Genomic DNA, 9,925 nt, shown 5'->3' with positions numbered 1-9,925 from the left:
CTGAGCGACATCACATAAAGGGCTTATATCGAAAGTAAATGACAAGAGTGCCACAGTCGGACGTCTGAGCGACATCACATAAAGGGCTTATATCGAAAGTGAATGACAAGAGTGCCACAGTCGGACGTCTGAGCGACATCACATAAAGGGCTTATATTTCACAACTTAATATTTCAGTAGCTCATGAATTTAAATCAGTGCAAGGAAATATCCAGGTATGAGATAAATAAAGGTTAGTCCATCCACAGGAATAACGATTCAACCGGGTGTACTACTCAAGCTTGTTCACCAAGGACTGACATAGATATGGATATACTGGCCATGGTCCTTGACCATGGACGCGATGACTCGGAAGGATTTGACTCTGCAGAGTTTGTACTTTAACCACATCCAACGGATTTCAGTAGCCACAAGGGACTAGTTCCGTTTACGGTGTTTTAGGAGAAACAAATCTAACCAGTACACACCCATTCAACATTCCGATGCCAGGAATCACCCTCGGCAACGTTCAAGAAAAACCTTGAGACGGGGAGGCTACAACCTCGCGTAGCATGGGATCAAATTTATATACACGCGCTCTAAGGGGTGCCCCCCTCTCGGTCCCAACCGGAAACACCCATGCCCCCTGACCGGATGACTGGCTTTAATCCAGGGCCATGGAACCCTCATCCCGGCCCCTCTATTTGGTGTGTACAAGGAAAGAGGTTAACAACTTACTAAACCGTATTCTTTGCAGAAAACATGTGGCAGCACGAAAGGGGAAGAACGGTAACGGGACTCAGTCCACGTTAACGTCGGAGCTTATCGGATGACGAAGACTGGCATGCTACAACAATACCATCTTACTACCTTTCATGTCACCACATGATCAGGTCATCTTTCATCAAAGATCACGGTAACTTCGGAACACACGGATAGTTGCCTTGTATGCAACGTAATACTCACCGATGCTCATATGCCATGCACAAACCATTCAAGCAAACATGCAAACACCTATCATATCAAAGGTTCAAACATGCTTGCCTGGTTCGGAGAAGTCGGAGTCTAGCTCGGCGAAGTTCGCGGCTCCGTCACCTCCTCCAGAACCTACGGTATAACGAAAGCGTATACTAACGTGAACATCGTAGCGTGAACAAAAATTGTTCCAATTTTTTTTCCAAATAAATACTATAATAGACAAAATTATAAGACTGACAGAAAAAGAATCAATCAAAAAGCATCTTTTATTAAAAAGTTATAAGGGTTTTTGTCCAAGGACTGATCTGTGATGAAACAGAAAAGAAACAGGGACTTGTTTGAAAAACCAGAAAACAGTTCGGAAAGAAATACGCCAGCCCAAAGGGAAAGCGCAATTGCCCGAAGGCGCCAACAGAAAACGGTTCGAGGGGGGAAAGAAGAGAGGCTGACGGGGGGGGGGTCCGACCCGTCAGGTTTAAAACTACCAACGGAGTTCGCCGGCGCCCGAAGGCTGCGGTGGTCGCCGGCGTCGAACCACGGCGAGGCAGGGAGATCGGAGGGAACCAAGAGTTTCAGGGTGTTCTTCCGCGTCGGTGGGTGGTGAACTTGGTCGTCGGAGAGCACCACGTCGACGGCGACACTTTCTCTGGCGGACGGTGGTTCGGGCGATGGTGGAGTACTCCGGTGGGCGCTGCAAACTCCAAATTGAAGCGCGGGTCAGAAGAGTGGATGCATTAGGAAGCTACTGGCAAGAGTTGAGGGGTAGTGGTGCACGCACGGGGGTGAATCGAGCTGGACCCCGTGGCGGGTCGAGGCGGCCGGAGTTGGGGAAGAAGGCTCCCTCGGGGCTCTTCCAGTGGCTTGGCGTGGTATTGGTGGAGTGCAGAGGTGGTGTGGGTTTGAGTTCGAGCTCGGGGCCTCCTTTTATAGGCGATCCGAGGGGGTGGCCGTGAACGGGATAGCTCCGGCGAGCGATTACAGCGAGGCAGGGGTTGGGCAGGGAGTTTAAGTGGCCAGGCACCATCAGGGAGGTTCACTGGTGCCGTTCCCCCGCTAAACTTTGGTCGGGCTTGGCGTAATGCGCTGGTCCTCGACGGGGCGGCCGTACGGGCATGGCGGCGGCAGAGAGCGCGCTCCGCACCTAGCAGTTAACGACGACGGATGGCAGCGTGCACGGGTGAGTGGGAGGCCACGCGGCGGCCTCCGGTGGCTTGGGCGGCGCTGGGCGACGCCGTCCACGATGCGCCTCTCTCTAGCAGCCGCAAAGCCGCTACTGCCGTCGCTCACGGGTGGCGCACCTCCTCCTGCTCGTCGCCGACGCCCGCAAACCTCCAGGCGATCGTGCGGCGCAGGGATAAGAAGGAGGGAACAGGGAGCAAGGCGCCATCGTGGTACTGGCGAGATCGAGAACGAGCTCTGAAGAAAACGACAGTGGTTTACTGAAACTGTTTACTGAATATCTGAACTTTGACAGAAACAGTGCCCATCATGTGTTCGACGAAATGATTTGGCATGAAGAAATTTTTTTCTAGAGCTGGGGCTTGGTGAGGTGACCTCTCAATGCATCCAGAGGCTGCCTAAATTTTCTCAGATTTTTAGGAGGAGAAAACAATTGAATTTCATCAAATTTGGCAAATAAGGTCCAAACTTGCTGCAAGAATAATTTGAAATATTTGAACTGGAGACCAGTGGATCTTCAGGATCTTGGTTGAGGGCTCTAAGGACTAGCTAGGGAAATTTGTTTGGAGGCCAAACTCAAAGTAGAAATGGTAGCTCCTTTGTAAATCTCCAAGAGCTAGAGTAGAGGGCAGAAAATATTTTTGATAAGAATTAAATGGAAGAAAATTTATGGGGAGGTTCAAACTGCTGGATTTGAAGTATATCATGACACAACGATGGGGAAAGGCTTTTGGGAGGGGATTTCCACTTGGGTCATGGCAAGAGGGGTTTTTGAAAAGGGGAAAAGATCACTCCAAATGCCATAGGGCTATTTAAAAGATTTTTCAAAAGAAATTTCCCAAATGAAAAGCATTTGGTTTTGAGTCCAAATAAGATGTAAAAACCTCCAAGACCAAAGATCAAGTCTTGGGTGAATCCAAACAAAACATTTGTCATAAAGAAAGTTTTTGAGAGGGAGAGTTCTTTAGAAGAAAATTTTTAAATCACCTCCCTCAAATCAAATAAAAGTTTTGAAAAAGCCAAATAAAAATTTTGGGTGTCACAACACCTACCCCCTTAGGAAAAATCTCGTCCTCGAGATTTCAGCTGATCCTCCAATAGATGTGGGTACTCTGCCTGAAGAAAATCTTCCCTTTCCCATGTAGCTTCATCCTCGCTGTGATTGCTCCATTGAACCTTGAAAAACTTTCTTGTCTTCTGACGGGTCCTTCTTTCAGACTCTTCCAATATCTTTACTGGCCGCTCTCTGTAGGTGAGGTCTGGTTGCACATCAATGCTCTCATGAGATACATGCTTCTCCGGGTTGTTCACACATTTCCTCAACTGTGAGACGTGAAACACGTCGTGGACGTCTGACAGCTCTTTGGGTAGGTCTATCTGGTAGGCTACTGTGCCTCTTCGTGCAACTATACAGAAGGGTCCAATAAATCTCGGGGCTAGCTTCCCCTTAATTTTGAACCGTTGCAGGCCCCTCATAGGAGACACTCGGAGGTATACGTAATCACTGGGTTCAAAGCTGACCTCACGATGTTTTCGATCGTAATAGCTCTTTTGTCGGCTTTGAGCTGTCTTGAGTCTTTCCCTGATCTGTTTAACTTTCTGCTCGGCTTCCTTGAGCAGGTCTGGGCCGAAGATACGACTGTCAGCTGTTTCTGACCAATTTAGTGGGGTACGACATCTCCGCCGGTACAATGCTTCAAAAGGTGCCATTTGTAGGCTGGCTTGGTAACTGTTGTTGTAAGCAAACTCGGCATACGGCAAAATTTCTTCCCAACTGGATCCATAGGTGAGCACACAGGCTCTCAGCATGTCCTCTAGGATTTGGTTCACGCGTTCCGTTTGTCCATCAGTCTGAGGGTGGTACGCTGTACTGAATGCTAGTTGCGTGCCCAGAGCTTGTTGTAGGTGATCCCAAAATTTAGAGACAAATTGAGTGCCTCGGTCGGATATTATAGTCTTTGGGACTCCATGCAAACAAACTATACGGGAGAGATAAAGCTTGGCTAGCCTCTGAGTGGAGTAGGTCGTCTTTACGGGAATGAAATGTGCTACCTTGGTTAGCCTATCTGTGATGACCCATATGGCGTCATTTCCGCGTTGTGATCGAGGTAGTCCGACGATGAAGTCCATTCCAATTTCATCCCATTTCCACTCAGGTATCCGGTTTGGCTGGAGTAGCCCTCCTGGCTTTTGATGCTCGGCTTTAATGCGCAGACATGAATCGCAACAAGTAATAAATGCGGCTATATCCCTTTTCATACCGTGCCACCAAAATCTTTCCTGAATGTCTTTGTACATTTTGGTTCCTCCAGGGTGGATCGAATATGGGGCGGTGTGGCTTTCGGTTAGGATTTGTTGCTTGAGTTCCTCAATGTTTGGTACGCAAAGTCTGTCCTTGTACCATAATATTCCTTCATTGTCTGTGATGAACTCTGAAGCCTTGCCAAGGCCCATCTTCCTCTTTATACCTTCGATGCTGGGATGTCCATGCTGAGCCTTCTTAATTTGTTCCATTAGGGTGGGTTGTATCTCCAGATTTGATACATTGCCCTCAGAGACTAACACCATGTTGAGTCTAGCGAACTCCTGCTGAAATTCAGGCCTCAAGTTCTGTGGACTGTCGTTGCCCGGGCTGGGGTTCCGACTAAGAGCATCTGCCACTACATTTGCTTTCCCTGGATGGTAGTGAATGCCGACATCATAGTCCTTGACCAATTCCAACCAGCGTCGTTGGCGTAAGTTTAGCTCTGGTTGTGTGAAAATATATTTAAGGCTCTTATGGTCCGTATATATTTCACAACGATTTCCCAACAGAAAGTGCCTCCACTCCTTGAGTGCATGGATGACCGCTGCTAGCTCCAAGTCATGAGTTGGATAATTTTCCTCATGCTTCCGTAGTTGCCTGGAAGCATACACGACAACTTTGCCATCCTGCATCAGCACGCACCCGAGGCCCTTCCGGGATGCGTCACAATACACTTCAAAATTCTTGTGTATGTCTGGCACGATCAAAACCGGTGCTGTTGTTAGTTTCTTCTTGAGTTCTTGGAAGCTTTTCTCGCACGCTTCCATCCACACAAACTTCTTGTCTTTCTTGAGCAACTGTGTCATTGGTTTTGCCACAGTGGAGAATCCTTCAATAAATCTTCGGTAATATCCAGCCATTCCCAGGAAACTCCGCACATCTGTCACGTTGGCTGGTGGTTTCCAGTCAAGTATGGCTTTGACTTTTTCTGGGTCTACGGCCACGCCTTCTTGGGTCAGTATATGGCCTAGAAAACCAACTTGTCTTAGCCAAAATTCACACTTGCTAAATTTGGCGTATAATTGATGTTTCCTTAATTCTCCCAAAACAATTCTGAGATGTTCAGCATGCTCTTCTGGTGTCCTTGAATATACCAGAATATCGTCAATGAACACCACAACAAATTTGTCCATGAATTTCATAAACACCTTGTTCATGAGGTGGACCAAATATGCGGGGGGCGTTCGTCAGTCCAAACGGCATTACTGTGAACTCATATAATCCGTATCTGGAGGTGAATGCTGTCTTAGGGATATCTTCTGTCCGTACATTCAATTGATGATATCCCGATCTCAAATCAATTTTTGAGAACACCTTGGCTTGCGCGAGCTGGTCAAACAAATCATTTATCCGAGGCATCGGATATTTGTTTTTGATGGTGACCATATTGAGAGCTCGATAGTCTATACACAACCTCAGTGTCCCATCCTTTTTCTTCGCGAATAACACTGGTGAACCCCATGGTGAGGAGCTGGCTCGAATAAATCCTTTGGCCAGTAATTCCTTTATTTGCTTCTTCAATTCTACCAATTCTAAGGGTGCCATTCTATAGGGTTTCTTATGATGGGAGTGGTGCCAGGTGCTAGTTCAATGCTAAACTCTATCTCTCGGTCTGGTGGCATGCCTGGTAGTTCTTCAGGAAATACGTCAGGAAACTCGCACACCACTGGAACATTTCTCAGTTCTGAAATGTCCACTTTGTTCAATTTTGGTTGCCGTGACCGTGGTCTCTCTTGAGCTGTAACTTTTATTGTCTTGCCATGATGGTGAGTGAGAATCACGGTACGATTGAAACAGTCAATAAATACTTTGTTGGTGGTCAACCAATCCATCCCTAGGATAACATCCAGTCCCTTATTTTCCAACACGATGAGATTAGCCTAAAACTTTAGTCCTTCGAATTCAATAATCACTCCTTGGCAGAAACTCTGAGTGATCTGCTTATTTCCGGGGGACTTGATGATCATAGGTTTTTCCAAAGGAAGTATCGGAAAACCATGTTGCAAAACAAAACTCTTCGAAACGAACGAGTGAGAAGCTCCTGAATCAAACAAAACCGTGGCAGGTACTGTGTTGACAGGGAACGTACCGAGCACGATGTCTGGGGTATTCTGCACTTCTTCTCTGGTCACATGGTTCAGGTGACCCTTCCTGTGGTTGTTGTTGGGATTGAAATTGTTGCGCTTGGGGGCTGGATTGTTCCCACCATTGTTCGGTTTGGGGGCCGAGTTCCTTGGCTTTGGGCACTGTTTGGCATAGTGCCCTTCTTCACCACAAGCATAGCAAGTGACGCCTGGACGGTATGTAAAGTCCTTGTCCCTTGAATGAAACTGTCTTGTTGGCCTTACAGCAGTAGGCGTGGATTTCCTCGCTTCAATCCTCTGAACATCAGTCTTGCTTCGGTTGTTGCGAGCAAGAGTCATCTTGTCCCTCTTTCGCTTACGAATATCCTCCAGACTGCGGCGCTCATTCTCCAAAGTAATGGCCTTGTCAACCAGAGTTTTGAAATCTGGGAAAGTGTGTACGACCAATTGGCATCTTAGTGCTGGCGCCAGGCCGTCCAAGAATTTTTCCATCCTCTTGTTCTCAGTCATATGCTCGTCGTAGGCATAACGAGATAGCTGGGTAAACTGACTGTTGTATTCCGTCACTGACATGCCTCTCTGCTTGAGGTCATCAAATTCTCTTTTCTTGATTTTTATGATGCTCCTGGGGATGTGTGCCCCACGAAAGCCTTCCTTAAACTCTTCCTAGGTGATGTTATGTTCACTGGGATGCATGTGTAGGAAGTTCTCCCACCATGCTGCAGCTGCTCCAGTGAGGTAGTGAGGTGCATAAAGCACCTTCTCATGGTCAGAACATTGAGCAATAATCAACTTTCTTTCGATGTAACGAAGCCAATCATTGGCTTCAAGCGGCCTATCAGTGTGAGCAAACGTTGGAGGGCGTGTCTTCTGCAGTTCAGACAACTTGGAGTGTGGTTGGTATGGTTCACGGTGATTCCCCATATTGATGACGTGATTCATCATTTCTTGGTGTTGCTGTTGGCTTTGCTCGAAAAGGCGGCATACTTGAGATAAGGCTGCCTCACTGTCCTGTTGACTAGACTGTCCCTGAGTGAAGTTGTTGCTTGTCTGTGTTCCATAAACTTCTTCTGGTTGATTGGGCATGGAACGAGTCCACGGACGAGACATTTTCCAGACTGGGGTATTATTTTGCAAAACTCATGAGAAGAACTGTGTGGCACCAGGAAAATTTTGCAAGACAAAAAAAAATTAAAAGACCTCAAGATTTTTCAAGGAAACATAAACGATTTCGCACGGAGAAGGACTGCTTAGCACATATCTTACATGCGATACGCAAACATACGATACAGCACTCAGGATGTGCATACACACTCCTGACATGTTATTAAGGCTAGCACACTACTCCGGGATCCTTCATGATGAGCACACAAACACTACAAACTAACATACCGATAAAACATATCATACATGCAGACACATCGCACGGCGATTAGGCGCACTCAGTCGGAGATGGTGAAGATGTCCTTCCCCTTGCCGAGGGTAAGACCCAGCGGTGCGGGAGACTCAACCTCCACCTCCTCCCTAACCGGCTCCAGGCGCTTAGCACTGCGCTGAGGTGATGGCGCGGGTGCGACAGGCGGTAGTGTGGGTGCGGTAGGCGGTGCAGCTCTGACTGGAGTAGGAGCAATGACCCGGTCGAACTCCTCAGTGGTAGCTAGACGGCGAGCAGTGGCCAAAATGGCAGGTGAATAGGACGCTGAGGACGAGACGTACGTCAGTGGCGGTGCCATGTGGAGAAGCTCCTTCCTGCTGGCAGAACAGCCCCGAACTAAGTCCATGCGGGCAGCCACAAGATCGCCCACGAGGTTGTCGAAATCTTCCTCCAGAGCTTTGAGATACTCAACAAGCATCTCGATAGCTTCATCTCGCTCACCCCTATGGCAGGCGAATGCATAGTGACAAGTATGTGGCACATGGCATGGGAGGTAGCGGTAGCGACGAGTCTTCATCGAAGGAAGAATGTCCCGAAGGCGAGCTATCGCCTCACGGGCAGCCATCTGCATGGCATGCCTCTTTGTAGGCATGGCCCTTCCCACAAAACGGAAGTGGCGAGACGCAGAACGTCCTCCCTTGAATTGCACCACGGCCTGGTGCATAGACACGTCGTCGCTGAGCTTGTGCTGGTAAAGCGTGAACTCCGGACGAGTCGCTGGCCCGATCGCGAGCTTGGTGATGGAGACGAGGAGTTTGACAAACCCCTCGGGCACATTAGTGAACACCCGAGTCTCGCAGTTGCTGCCAGCCATCTACAAAAGTAGGCAAAAATTCTGAGTAGTCATATCATAAACTTATGATGACCAACACAAAATAGCTACATTTGCAAAATGCTGAAAAAGCACTAAAGACGCTAATAACCGATTAGCTATCGCACCTAGTGGCTTCCTACAGTCAGCCTGGCTCTGATACCAAGCTTGTCACGACCGGTTTTCCAATAAAAATATTTATTGAGAAACCGATCCCTTTTACGGACAAATAGAGAAGAATCCTTCTCACTGGTAGACAATATCTTGATCACAGAAGAGAAACCAGGAGTACTAACTATAATACAAGGCTGAGCGGAGACTGCTCAACAAATTATTACAACCACGCCAATATTACACATAAAGGCGGATAGGGTGGCATAACTACTGACTCAAAATAAACGCGGTGGTGGATATATCACAGCAAAGTGGCTGACATGGCTCCTGAAATCTAACAGCTCTTCGAGCGTCGGAGTGAGGCTCGAGGATACTTATTGTGGGTGGCGGAAGCGCATATAATACAAGTGACCAATATCCAGGATCTCACGGGACTGACTGGGATTCCTCTAGGCGTCGGACTCACTATCAAACTCTTCATCCATGAGATCGCCTTCGTCAACATCTGGCCAAATCAACAAGCCAGGTGAGTACTATGAAAGTACTCGCAAGACAGTTCAGACATAAGATATAACAAATGTAAACATGATGCATATGAACAGATTAACAAAGCGCACTCAGACCATGAGATAGCAATGCATGGGAAAATAAAAGGGATGTCGGGCGGTAGTCCTCCCGAAATCCCAATGTAATACTGAAGGCCAATCGAGTGTCTGAATGACTCCTCGAAAGGAATACAAAAGAAATAACAATGCCGCAGTCGGGCGTCAAGGCGACGCCACATAAAGGGCTTATAATGGAAAATAAATAACAAGTGCGTGCCATAGTCGGACGTCTGAGCGACATCACGTAAAGGGCTTATATCAAAAGTAAATGACAAGAGTGCCACAGTCGGATGTCTGAGCGACATCACATAAAGGGCTTATATCGAAAGTAAATGACAAGAGTGCCACAGTCGGACGTTTGAGCGACATCACATAAAGGGCTTATATCAAAAGTAAATGACAAGAGTGCCACAGTCGGACGTCTGAGCGACATCA

This window comes from Triticum aestivum, chromosome 4D, assembly GCF_018294505.1.
Source record: "Triticum aestivum cultivar Chinese Spring chromosome 4D, IWGSC CS RefSeq v2.1, whole genome shotgun sequence".
NCBI lineage: Eukaryota > Viridiplantae > Streptophyta > Magnoliopsida > Poales > Poaceae > Triticum > Triticum aestivum.
Note: the sequence above shows the minus strand (reverse complement) of the source record.